Below are 13,834 nucleotides of genomic sequence, written 5' to 3'. Positions count from 1 at the left end.
TGTCCCATTTTTACCATAGAGTTAGTGATCTATTGTCTCTTAAGTTAAATGAAGTTCTGGGTAAGGAGGCAAGTAATCTTGTTGAACACCTTTCTAATATGTCCAGTAAGGTTAGTCAATTGTTAATTGGGTCTGCTACTCCCAAAACCGACCAGCCCACTGTGGTAAACATAGCTAATGAGGTGGATTCTTTCAAGGGTGAAGAAGGTAGAAAATCGGTAGCTACTCAACAAACTTCTGCCCCATTAGGAAATGAATCTGAGCGTCGGACATCCATTCCACCATTCTTTTTGAACAATGCTGTCTCGGAAACACCTTCACCCCCTAGGCCGTTACCTACTATGTCACCTGGGTTCAGTAGTTTGCCTCATCCTTTGGCGATGTTGCTTATGGGAATTTCTAAATTTTCATTCAATTCTACTAATGATGTCATTGCATTCTTAAGGTTTTTAGTTGAATTCCAAGATCATGCTCTAGTGTTTTCTCTTTCCCCGTGTCAAATTCTTCAAATCATTTACCCTTACTCCATAGGTGTCCTATCGGACAAAATAGTCATAGCAATTGCTGAACAACCATCTATAGAAGATTTCCATGCCATCTGCTAGTTAATTTCATTCTGACTAGGGCAATGTCCTCTCTAATACAGAAGTACTATTACAGAGTACAGCGACAGGATGAAAACTACAGGCCATATTTGTGTTTTGTGTCGCGTCCACAAAATTTTGCTGAGTTAGAAGCTATGCCTGTCTCAGCCAAAGGAGTTAGGTATGCCGACACCTTACAGGTCACGAAGGAGTCCTCTCCGTCCTCGAGTAATTTTCGGCCTCAACCTCGCCGAACCATCACCACCCGTAAGTGCTATGCGTGTGGGTCTACAGAACATCTCCGCAACAAGTGTCCTTTGATTACATCCAGTGGGACAAAGAATGGAGCAGGGTCATCACAAGGATGTTTCAAGTGTGGCTCATTTAATCACATTGCCAAGAATTTCCCTAATGCCAATAGCACCCCCTCCTGTTCAACTTCTAGTGCAACTTCCACCAACGCAAATAGTCAAAAGTGACTAGTGGCATCGGCTGAGTCGGCATGCTCACCTTCTTCAGGCTCAGCCCCTATTAAACCCAGTGAATACTCAGGGAAAAGTCAGGGCTCTTCTAATTTATCATTTGAAGGTCCCAAAGAATGTCTTAGGATTGCGGCAGAGACCCCCACAATAGTACCTTTCTCAAAATTGAGTTGAATAATGAACCGCTAACCGCTCTATTAGACTCAGGGAGTGTTTGTTCCATTATTTCGGCTGAATGGTACTCTAAATTAAAGTCTGTTTGTAAATTTCCTGATTATTGTTTGTCTTCGGTTCAGTGCGTTTTGGCTAACTCCTCTCCATTAGAAATTTTAGGTTTCATCTTTGCCAAAATTCGTATTTCAAAATTCACTTGGAAAGTAAAACTGTTTGTGGTATAATGGAAATTGAACACCTTAAAGTATTTGAAGCATCCGTTCTGTTATGCGCTAGTAGTTCTACGGGTGTCTACCATGTGCGCTAGCCTGCAGTGAACCTGTTGTGCTACCATCTTGCGGCGTTTAGCTGAGCTAGACCGGCACACGATTGTCCTTGCGGATAACAATAATAAGCGATCGTCAGCTGGGATCTGTGAATAAATTATTGGAAGAAGGAGGAAACTCTTGCTGTGACTGTTAAGTCTTCTATTATATTCCTGAGTTAAAGCAGAAAGTGGATGATGTATCACCTTGATATGGGGTGATCTGATCTCCATGTGGCGAGGGCCACAAAATTGGTTTGAATTTATTTGAATTTTTCCTGCAGAAACTGTGAGTAGCCTTTCAATTTACTCAACCCGGATGGTACATGAAGATGTGAACCACTAAATGTAGTGGAACTGAACTGTGTTGTTTGGTATACCTTCGACTTAATTCATCTGTGTGTTATTTAGACCGCCGTGAGTGAGAATTTCGTTTGTCAAAGTGACTATGTTAAAATCATTTTGGTTATGAATTACTTACTAATTTCTTATGGGGCCGCATTGTAATAATTAGGAAATTATGTTTGTCCGTTAATCACTCTGGAAAAGTCTCCTTTAAACTAAGCTATACCTTAAAAGGTGTTGTCATAAAGAGTATGTCTTTCTACGATACTTAAGAAAGTGTATCATAACACCTTCTGTGATTTACCTCGTAATTTATTCTACTGGGATAATTCCGTTTACTAGTTGAACTAACATGTAATGGTAGATGAAAGCATGAGTGGAAAATTGTTTCTTTAACGGCTAATTTTTCCTTTGAAGGTTATCCTCTGGATGGGGTGCCATTTTGTTTTCTGATCGTGTCACCTGGTTACCATGGCGACCTTCACAACACATGGGTGGGAGTTTTTCTGCGCTACCTTTGTCATTTGACGTTTCTATGCTCTGTTTCTTGTGAACATCTGACGTACGTCAATTGAGTTGAGCATGTTCTTGTTTTTTTTGGTCTTGATGTGTGATACTGAAAACGTTCTCACGTATCTCTGTGTTTGGAGTATTTTGGAAGTATTAATTTGTTTTTCCTGGGAAGTTTTTATTCTAATAATCTTGTATCGACTTCTCTTTCGTGTTTTGATTTGGTTCCTGATTCGTTCTTGGTGGAACTTTGGAACTAATACTGATTTTCGTGATTCCTATTGGATCATTCTAAAGCCGTGATTAAGAAACATTTCTCTGCTCCGCTCTCATACTGTAGGGTAGAAACAAGGCCTTGAATTTAGGATTTAAATTAATTAGAGCTATTTCTTTCCTTCTTAAATGAAAAGTTTATAACTGAATTTAAGTACCTTAAGGTGAAAACATTTTCTACTATTTTCTTAGCTATAAAACTTTAATGGTCCCTTTTCACTGAACTTAATTCTTGTTTTCATTTGATTTAATTTTGGGACGTATTATTTTATTGCTCTTTCTGTTTCTTAGTTTTTCATTAAAGTTCTTTGAGTCTTAATACCTGTTTTATTTTAGTCAGTAGTAACTTATTTTCTCAGTAAATACTTATTAATTCTTTAATCCACCTGACCTCGGTGGGCCCTAGTACCTTTCACGCATTGGTACGACCTTCTATTGAGGATTTCCTTGCTCTTACTGCCCAGGGTCGTCCAACAACTGTCGAGTTATACCTCCTCGAAAGTACGCGACAGTATTTTGGTATCAGTTTGCGTGGTTCTTTTGTTTGTTTGCATTTTAATTTTCCCTGTGATTCTATTTCCCTTTTAGTAAACTGTTATTGGTCATTTTTACCTATCTTGAGAATTATTGAATACTGACTAAAATAATAAAATCGTGTTAAGTGCATGAAACTGTAAAGGGGAAGGCAAGATTCGACTTAAAACTATATTATTGCATGTTTCTGTTCCATGTTCATTTAATCATCTCGAGGGAGCCCGTTGCAGCTTGGTGAGGTATCTGAGCATTAAGTATCCCTTATTCTTTGCTTGGGGAGCTGGGGTGCGCTATACTGCTGCTTGCTGTATTATATGTGCTTGGACTTGGTAGTTGCAGTGAACTGGTGAGTTATTTGATCTGATTTTATTTTATTAGTACCTTATTTATTTAAGGTGTGAATTTGGTTATCAAGGAAAAAGATCTGTGTACATCTCAGTTTCTTTTCTGCCTTGGTGTGACTCTGCGTCTCGGTGTCTTGTTATTTACCTTTGGGCATTATAAATTTATGAATTTTGCATGCTCAATTTGCTTGCGAACGAAGTGTTACCAGATCTTTAGTTGTTTCCTTTATCCCTAGAGGTTCTCGTAAGTTGCTCTAGTCCTCTGGTTTGCTGTGGTGCAGTTATTAATCACCGTGCTGTAATATTCGGAATTTGAAAAGTAGATAAAATTCTTACTTGGAAATAATTTGCTAAAAGGAAGTTCTGCACCCTGTGTAATCTGTTGATTGGTTCGTTTTATTGCCCACTACTATGTCTCGGTCCGTGTTATTTCCCTACCAGCTTAGAAAGGCGGAATTAGTTTATGAGCTATCCATCCGCAATCTAAAACTATCAAGTACTGTGAGAGAGTGTGCTGCTTTGCTGAGTGCAAATGCACATCTTTCAGTTAATCCTTCCCTCATCGATCGAAGCAAATGCTGCGAGATCTTGAACCAAATATGTGAAGCATTGCATGAAATTAATGTCATTAGGGAGGAATTCTCTGAGGTGCCTCTGTCAAGAACTCAAATAAATAGACTGAAAGCTAGAGCTCATCATTATCTTGGTCGCATTCAAGATCTGCTTTCTATTAAACCTGAGGCTGAGCTTGTTTCAGAATGCATAAGGTTGTTAACCATTGTTTCTAGCATTTCCGCCGAACTTGACTTGTTATTAGTCAATAGGGATGTTGAAAATTTAACCATTTCTGCGAAAATCAATCCTTCTGTACCTACTTCTGATCCTTCCCAAACCACTACTGCATCTTTTACCAGCAACCAAAGTACATGCTGTATGACTGCACCCATCTTGGAAAATTTATTAACCCGTCTTAACTCTGCTTCCTCTCCTAATTGTTTAAAGGAAATATTCAGGGGAATAAATAATTTTTCGGTCAACTCCATTGAAGAAACTATCAGGTTTTTTCGATTTCTTGTCGAACTGACTGATTCCGGAAGTGTCTATTCGGTTGATGACCTAGGTATTTTTCGTGCCCTCTTCCCTCATTGTGAAGGGATTTTGAAGAGAGAGATTTCTGAGGCTATATCTAGAAAATTGTCGATCAATGCATTTCATGAACTAGTGTTGGGGAAATTCATCCCTTCTCTTGCTTTCCAGAGCTTAATTCCACAATATTGTTTCCGAACACAGTTTTTACATGAGAACCTACTGACTTATGTTCTAGATTTACGTTTCTATTGTAAGGTATTTAAAATTTCGGTTCCAGAAGGAGAGATGGTAGCCAGAATTTTAAAAGGAATATCTCCTGCATATCGTTCCTACCTTTCATTGACTCGATGCCCAACTAATTTTCATGAATTAGAAGAGGCCTGTTCTTTTGCCGAGGATGTCAAACATGGGGACGCCTCTAGGCCTGTAAATTTTCCCCCTCCTGTTACTCCAAATTATCCTGTCGTTTCACAAACACCAAAAGAGGTGAAAGGTCGCAAATGTTATAACTGTGGGTCTCGAAATCATTTACGGAATTCTTGTCCTGATGTGAGACGAGATTCTAGCGGATGTTACTCCTGTGGCTCCAGACAGCACGTTAAAAAAAATTGTCCCTTAGTAGGTCGAAAGGGTACTCAATGACTACAGGCCAAGGAAGTGGAGTGTAGGAATCCTACTCCCGAGAAATCTATGACTTGTGAAGAAACCATCTGCCCGCACCAATGTAATAAGATTTCAGCTCATGTCCCCTTCCAAGGTACTTATGCTCCTGTTGAAATCAATAACGAGCCTGTAACCGCCCTGCTTGATACTGGAAGTGTGGTGTGCCTGATTAATTCTGTATGGTACTATCAGATGAAATCTTTGTGTAAATTGCCTGAACTGGGACTTACTAATGTTAAGTGTGTCACTGCTAATTCTCAATTTCTGGAGGTCCTGGGTTGCGTGATGGTCAAGTTAAGAATAGGTAATTTTACTTGGAAAATTAAGTGCTTAGTGACATCTAACCTTTCTTGTAATTTGATTTTAGGTGCCAATTTTTTGTCTAAGGCTGGACTCATTTTAGATTTACAAAGTCGAAATTTCTTTTTCAAATTTTCTCCTGGTATAAAATTCAATTTAATTAACGTTCCATTGAAGGTCCCTACTACTTCTTGTGTGGGTTACTCTCAGTCTGTTGATCCCAGTGAAATTGAGAGCCTTGACCTAAACCATTTAGGGGATGCTGAAGCTAATCAGGTCCGCGCCTTGCGTAAGGAGTTCCCGGATGTCTTCACTAACAAATTAGGCCTGACCGATGTTCTTGAGTACGATATTGAGTTGTCAGACCACCAACCTGTTCGATCTCCTCCTTACCGTCTTTCTCCACCTCGTATGATGGAACTAAAAAAGATTATTGAGCAAATGGAGAAAGATGGGGTAATTAGACATTCAACTCCACCTTATGCGTCCCCAGTTTTCTTGGTGCCTAAGTCCTCTGGTGGCTTTCGAGCTGTTATCGATTATAGAGCTCTGAACAGCAAGATTGTGCTTCAGTCTATTGCGTTGCCCGACCTTCATACTTGTTTTGGTTGGTTTTCAGGAGCTAAATTTTTCACTGTCCTGGACTTGAACCAAGCGTACTACCAGGTACCCTTATCGAAGAAATCAATTCCCCTTACTGCGTTGATTACGGATTGGAACTTGTATGAGTTTTTGAGGCTGCCGTTTGGGATCTCGTGTGGAGCTGCAGTGTTGAGTAGGCTGCTGAATTCCATCCTCTCGGACATTAAATTCAAATATGTTTTTAATTATTTGGACGATTTGTTGATCTACTCTAATACTTTTGAGGAACATATGGAACACGTTAGGGAAGTCTTGCAACGTCTAAAGAAGGCCGGACTTACGGTGAAGTTATCCAAGGTTGCATTCGCCAAACCTAGTATGTCGTTCCTAGGGCATGTGGTTTCCTCTGAAGGTGTCTCAATCGATCATTCCAGAACTCAAGGCATTAGGGATTTTCCACCTCCTAAGGATGTTAAGGGTGTCACCCGCTTCATCGGTATGGTGAATTTTTTTAGAAAATTTATCTCTAACTTTGCAGATATCGCAGCTCCGTTGAATTATCTTAGGCAGAAAGATGTTAAGTTCACTTGGGGTAGTGCCCAACAGGAAGCATTTTCTTCGTTGAAAGTTGCCCTGACAAATGCCCCAGTGTTGGCGATTCCAGATTTTGAGAAGCGTTTCATTGTTCAAACTGATGCCTCTGGGCGAGCTATTGCTGGTGTTCTCCTACAGGAACATGAAAATGGGCGAAGGCCTGTAGCGTATGTATCTAGGCTTCTCAACAATTTGGAGAGTAAATACTCCATTTACGAACTGGAATCTCTAGCTGTATTATTTGCCCTGGAGAAGTTTACGCCCTTCATTGAACATGTAAACTTCGACCTAGAGACCGACAATCAGGCTCTGTCATGGGTATTAAATAGGCCCAAGAGGACCGGAAGAATAACCAGATGGGCACTTCGTATCTCATCCTTCAATTTCAATGTTCGGCACATCCGAGGTTCTGAGAATGTCATTGCTGACAGCTTGAGTAGAATGTTTGATGGGAATTGTGGGGATGACGTGAACCCTGTTGATGATGAACTTCAAGTTAACACCGTTGGTGTTAGTGCCGTACTTACTGACCTTCCTCTGTTGTACCACGAATTTGGCGATCATCAAAAGTCTGATCCAGAGTTGAAAAGCATCATTGACTCAATTAATAGCGGTACCGAAGTTAAATCTTACTCCTTATCTAAGGGTGTTCTCTGTTGCAAAGGTCGGAAGGACCGTAACTTCAAAATCGTTGTCCCAAAGGTTCTAGTACCAGTCATCTTTAGGTATTATCACTGCTCTCCCATTGGTGGTCATCTAGGAATCTATAAAACACGCCAGAAAATGAGGCAGTTCTTCATTTGGAAGAAGATGGACCATGACATTAGAACCATGATTAAATCCTGCAAATCCTGTGGCATTAGTAAACCTAACTTAAATAACAAGGTTGGATTGTTGTCAGCGTCACAAGCCTCACGCCCAATGGAAAGGGTATTCATCGACCACGTAGGACCATTTCCCCGTTCCTCTCTGGGAGACACCCATATCTTTGTATGTATCAATGCATTTTCTAGGTTTTGTTGGATTTTTCCCACAAGATCCACTAATTCCCGTACTTCTATTAATTGCTTAAATTCGATCTTTGCATCCTTTGGTCCTCCCAAGTTTCTGGTTTCCGACAATGCCAGTTCTTTCACCAGTAATTTATTCATGAAGTACCTGTTTGACTTGTGTATTTCCCACGTAACTACCACTCCATATTACCCGAACCCTTCCTATGCCGAAAGGTTAAACAGAAATCTACGGTCTGCATTGATCGCTTACCATCATGACAACCAATCCAAGTGGGATTCTTCTCTGCACTGGTTGGCTCATGCTTTCAACTCAGCTATTCACGAGTCACATGGTAAAACACCTATGGACCTCATGTTCTGCTACACACCATATTCTCCGATGACTAATCTCTTATGTATTGAAGATCTCTTACCTGAGTTGTCAAAACCGAATGACGTAAAAAGGATTTGGGATGAAGCAAAGAAGAATTTGGCTGTGTCATATGAGAAGGTTAAAAAGCAGTATGATAAAGGTAGAACCTCATCGAAGTTGAAAGTTGGTGATCAAGTGTATGTAAAATGTTATCCCATTAGCAAAGCCATCCATAAATTTTCTGCTAAACTTGCCCCCAGATATCAAGGTCCGTGTACTTTGTTGCAGTTTTTGTCCCCTATTTCGGTATTAGTGAGTGATCCCGTAGCTAAACGCATTAGGCGTGTGCATCTTTCCCAAATTAAGGCTTGTTAACTGGTCACGTTTATTAGGCCTCTTGGTTGAATGTAGCCTTGGAAGGTAGGTTCGGTTGGCGTTTGGTATTATTTTTTATTTTATTTGAACTTAGCGTGCATGCTGCTGATCGATGAGTGAATTAATTGGTTTTAATTATACTGAAATTGGCGGATGGCTCATTACTGTAGCTGTTAATTCGATTGTTATTTTTGGTTAATAAGCTGTAATTTACGAAATTGGAGTAACTTTATCTGTATTGGTACTATTGCTCTATTCCCTTGGTTTACTATGTGGTGTACTGCTGATTAATCATTTTGGTATTTAACCTTGTCAAACTTGCAGTTTATGTTTTGAGGTTAGTTTTCTACCTGCTAGTGTTGTAATTTTTCCTAGCGGACATCTTCTAGATTGTTTCTGCGTAGAATATTTGGTATTGAATTCACCTATGATGACACAACTTGATCATTGCTGGGCTGTAGTATGTTTGTGCTAGGATGTATGGAGTGTGCTTGTTGTATGAAAGTTTTCCCATCTTCATCTTTTCACCGTGTGTGTGTGGGGCTTAGTAGTGATCCAAGTTACCTTCTGTGTTATCTATTTATGGAGTGCTTCTTGGTATTGGTGTTATGCAATTGGTCAGTGTCGGAGATGGTAACTCGTTTGCCTAGTGCTTGGACTCTGTGTCTTAAGAGCGTCTCATTTCCTGTGCTCTGATGTCTTGTATTTACTTACTACTAAATAATTCCGTTCTCTCTCTTGGTTGTCCTTGTCAACTATTTTTTTTTTTTTTTCTGTGTAGGAGGTATTTTAAAACTGATTTATCATCGTGAATGTAGTCATATGATTGATTGAATCGGTCAGTGCACTACTCTGAACTTGGTACTTGAAATTTTCTAATAAAAACCTTGTAGTTTGGCATCCTTTTAGTATTTGGGTTTCACTTTGGGTTGCAGATTGCTGATGATGATGTGTAATTTACCTGATCTACTGTTTGTTATTCGTGTTCTTTGGTTCCGTTAAGGAAATCTAACCCTGAGGGGTGTATGTATTCTGAACCTTAATAGCATGGTTCGAGTCCTGGGTTTAGCCTATGGTTCTTTTCTGGAAGGTGGTATCAATTGATGATTTGTTGGTTGGAAGTGATGTTGTGGAGGACGACTATCCTTTAATCTCTTATGAGTTAACTCATGTATCTTGCCAGTCATTACTGTTATTGTGTCTGGTGTTGCGTGGATATGGCACTTCGGTATGGGCGGTGTGTTGCCTTTGATTTACCTCTGTGTCCCTGTAGATCTTGGAAATAAATCTTGCATCTATCCGCAACTCTTGTTGTGAATCGCCTTAGTTCTTTATTAGTTCCTGGTTGATTTGGTGGGATTTGGTTTCTTCATCCCATGTATGCCTGCATGACCTGTTCATCAGATGTCCTCTTATTTTCTTTCTCCTGTAAAGCTCATTTTATGTTACCTGCCACTCTTTGGCATTTTCTTTTCCTCAGGGGTTGTTCCTGTATTTGGTTAGTCATCTTACCGTTCTATGGGTTTGCTAGTTATGCAATTAGCTTGTTTTTCCTAGTCGGTACTGGAATCATCCTGCTAATGGTTTATGGGCTATTAGCAGAGTTACTGCCTTCTTCATAGTTCTTTCTGCATTTTCCACGGACTTGCCTTGTATTCCATCATTTATATTTTATTCGCCTGCTCTCCTGGATAGGAGAAAGGTTCCTGTTGCTCGTTAAGAGACAGTGTGATGTGGATATCACATATTGCTGAGATCCCTAGGGATAACCGGTGGTGTACGCTGTGTGTGTCGTTGCTCGTTATTTCTCCTTTTGGTCTTCTGATCTGAGGTTTTTCCTTCCTTTTAAATTGATTAGACGTCTCATTGAGGAGTGAATTGTGTTAGTAATCCTGTGTAGTAGGCTAGTTATCTGATTCCAGATGGTTTTCCCTCCTGAGTTCCTTCTTTCCTTATTTCTGTCCTGTTGGTTCCATGGTGCTAATTACGGTCTTGTGAAGTGTTAGTATTCGATCTGTAAGTTGTTCTTAGCTTGGTGTTAATTGTCTGATCTGTTGTTGATGACATACTATTCCGGAACCTGTCATCTTGAAATTTAAGAAGTCTCCAACGGGTCCAGTCTTTCTTTCCCTTGCTCTGAATATGTCCCTCTTTTATGCCATGGATTTCTGTAATTATGATAAAACTTTCCTTATTTGGTGTCGCTATTTGTCCGTTGAACTGGTTTCTAGTCTCCTTCTTCTTCTGTTGGTTATGCATTGTAATTGTGAGATGTTGTTGCAGTCCTACTTTAAACTACTGTATTTATTTGTTGTAATAATTAAGCATTTTAATTGTTGATTATTTAATTCACTGATTAGTTGTGCTGCAGCTACTGCGTTCAAGAGTTTATCCTTGGGGTTTTCTTGGGTTCTTATGTAACTCATTCCGCGGGGTTCCTGTCTTGGGTTTATTTGAATCACTGGGATTTTACCTGTTGGTAGATTAAGTGGATTGGTTAGATACCTGATGATGTAGCAATGGACATGATGTTTCCTGTGTTCCCTTAGTTTAATGATTTTAATATTCTGTTTTCTTTGGTTAATTGTTTCCTGTTCCTTCCTGGGTGTATGTACATGGTTTTTACATGTGAATCGTGCCTTTCTTCTATAGTAGAAGCCCCAAAAATTTGATTGAAGTACACATTTATCAGTATTATGTTAATGAAAGGAAAGATGTGACTTAGTTTTCTTTGGATGGAACAATTTAGTATGGAATTTGGTATCATTTTATGAGAAGAAGACTTTCGAAATTGTGTGTTAAGCGTTCAAAACGATTGTCGCTGTCGACAGATCATTCTAGTATCACGAAATTTGTGATTGTGGCCTACAAAGTTTACCTATTGAACTCTGATGTATGTCGAACCACTTGCTACCAGTGGAAATTATTAATGTACCCGGGTTTTTCAATGGCATTTGGCTGTCCTGCATCCTCGCTACTCTTACTAAAGTCAAGTAAGCACTTTTAATCTCATTAGTGTTTGAAGAAATGTTTTCCTCTGCGCTTGTACACTGTTAGCCCAACCCTATGTTGGTCTTCGGGGGGTGGAGGCTATAATGGAAATTGAACACCTTAAAGTATTTGAAGCATCCGCTCCGTTATGCGCTAGTAGTTCTACGGGTGTCTACCATGTGCGCTAGCCTGCAGTGAACCTGTTGTGCTACCATCTTGCGGCGTTTAGCTGAGCTAGGCCGGCACGCGATTGTCCTTGTGGATAACAATAATAAGCGCTCGTCAGCTGGGATCTGTGAATAAATTATTGGAAGAAGGAGGAAACTCTTGCTGTGACTGTTAAGTCTTCTATTATATTCCTGAGTTAAAGCAGAAAGTGGATGATGTATCACCTTGATACGGGATGATCTGATCTCCATGTGGCAAGGGCCACAAAATTGGTTTGAATTTATTTGAATTTTTCCTGCAGAAACTGTGAGTAGCCTTTCAATTTACTCAACCCGGATGGTACATGAAGATGTGAACCACTAAATGTAGTGGAACTGAATTGTGTTGTTTGGTATACCTTCGACTTAATTCCTCTGTGTGTTATTTAGACCGCCGTGAGTGAGAATTTCGTTTGTCAAAGTGACTATGTTAAAATCACTTTGGTTATGAATTACTTACTAATTTCTTATGGGGCCGCATTGTAATAATTAGGAAATTATGTTTGTCCGTTAATCACTCTGGAAGTCTCCTTTAAACTAAGCTATACCTTAAAAGGTGTTGTCATAAAGAGTATGTCTTTCTACGATACTTAAGAAAGTGTATCATAACACCTTCTGTGATTTACCTCATAATTTATTCTACTGGGATAATTCCGTTTACTAGTTGAACTAACATGTAATGGTAGATGAAAGCATGAGTGGAAAATTGTTTCTTTAACGGCTAATTTTTCCTTTGAAGGTTATCCTCTGGATGGGGTGCCATTTTGTTTTCTGATCGTGTCACCTGGTTACCATGGCGACCTTCACAACACATGGGTGGGAGTTTTTCTGCGCTACCTTTGTCATTTGACGTTTCTATGCTCTGTTTCTTGTGAACATCTGACGTACGTCAATTGAGTTGAGCATGTTCTTTTTTTTTTTTGTCGTGATGTGTGATACTGAAAACGTTCTCACGTATCTCTGTGTTTGGAGTATTTCGGAAGTATTAATTTGTGTTTCCTGGGAAGTTTTTATTCTAATAATCTTGTATCGACTTCTCTTTCGTGTTTTGATTTGGTTCCTGATTCGTTCTTGGTGGAACTTTGGAACTAATACTGATTTTTGTGATTCCTATTGGATCATTCTAAAGCCGTGATTAAGAAACATTTCTCTGCTCCGCTCTCATACTGTAGGGTAGAAACAAGGCCTTGAATTTAGGATTTAAATTAATTAGAGCTATTTCTTTCCTTCTTAAATGAAAAGTTTATAAATGAATTTAAGTACCTTAAGGTGAAAACAGTTTCTACTATTTTCTTAGCTATAAAACTTTAATGGTCCCTTTTCACTGAACTTAATTCTTGTTTTCATTTGATTTAATTTTGGGACTTATTATTTTATTGCTCTTTCTGTTTCTTAGTTTTTCTTTAAAGTTCTTTGAGTCTTAATACCTGTTTTATTTTAGTCAGTAGTAACTTATTTTCTCAGTAAATAGTTATTAATTCTTTAATCCACCTGACCTCGGTGGGCCCTAGTACCTTTCACGCATTGGTACGACCTTCTATTGAGGATTTCCTTGCTCTTACTGCCCAGGGTCGTCCAACAACTGTCGAGTTATACCTCCCCGAAAGTACGCAACAGTGGCTAAGCATTTGCCTTGCCCCATTATATTAGGAGCGGATTTCATGTCTCATACCTGTCTAGTGCTCGACATTCAGAGCAAGTCGTGCACCTTCAAGTTTGCCAATAATTGTAAAATTCCCTTGTTAAAATGTAATTCTGTGTCATGTTCATCTGTTTCGCCTACCCAGGATGAGATGTTGTTAGACCTTAGACATCTACCTGAGGAGCAGGCTGAGAGTATTCATAAGTTGTGTCAGTCGTTTCCAGATGTTTTTTCTGATACTCTTGGTGTTACTGACCTTATTGAATACAAGATTGAGGTTACTGATTCGATCCCAGTTAGGTTTCCACCTTATAGGTTATCTCCACCTAAAATGAAGGCTCTGAAGGAGATCATAGATCAGATGCTGAAAGATGCTATAATTCGGCCCTCTAAGTCGGCATATTCCTCGCCCTTTTTCTTGGTTCCGAAACTCCAAGGTGGCTTCACTCCTGTGATTGACTATAGGGCTTTAAATCG

The sequence above is a fragment of the Anabrus simplex genome, chromosome 3 (assembly GCF_040414725.1).
Source record: "Anabrus simplex isolate iqAnaSimp1 chromosome 3, ASM4041472v1, whole genome shotgun sequence".
NCBI classification, from domain to species: Eukaryota; Metazoa; Arthropoda; class Insecta; order Orthoptera; family Tettigoniidae; genus Anabrus; species Anabrus simplex.
The sequence above is the reverse complement of the archived record's forward strand: the minus strand, read 5'-3'. Positions refer to the sequence as shown.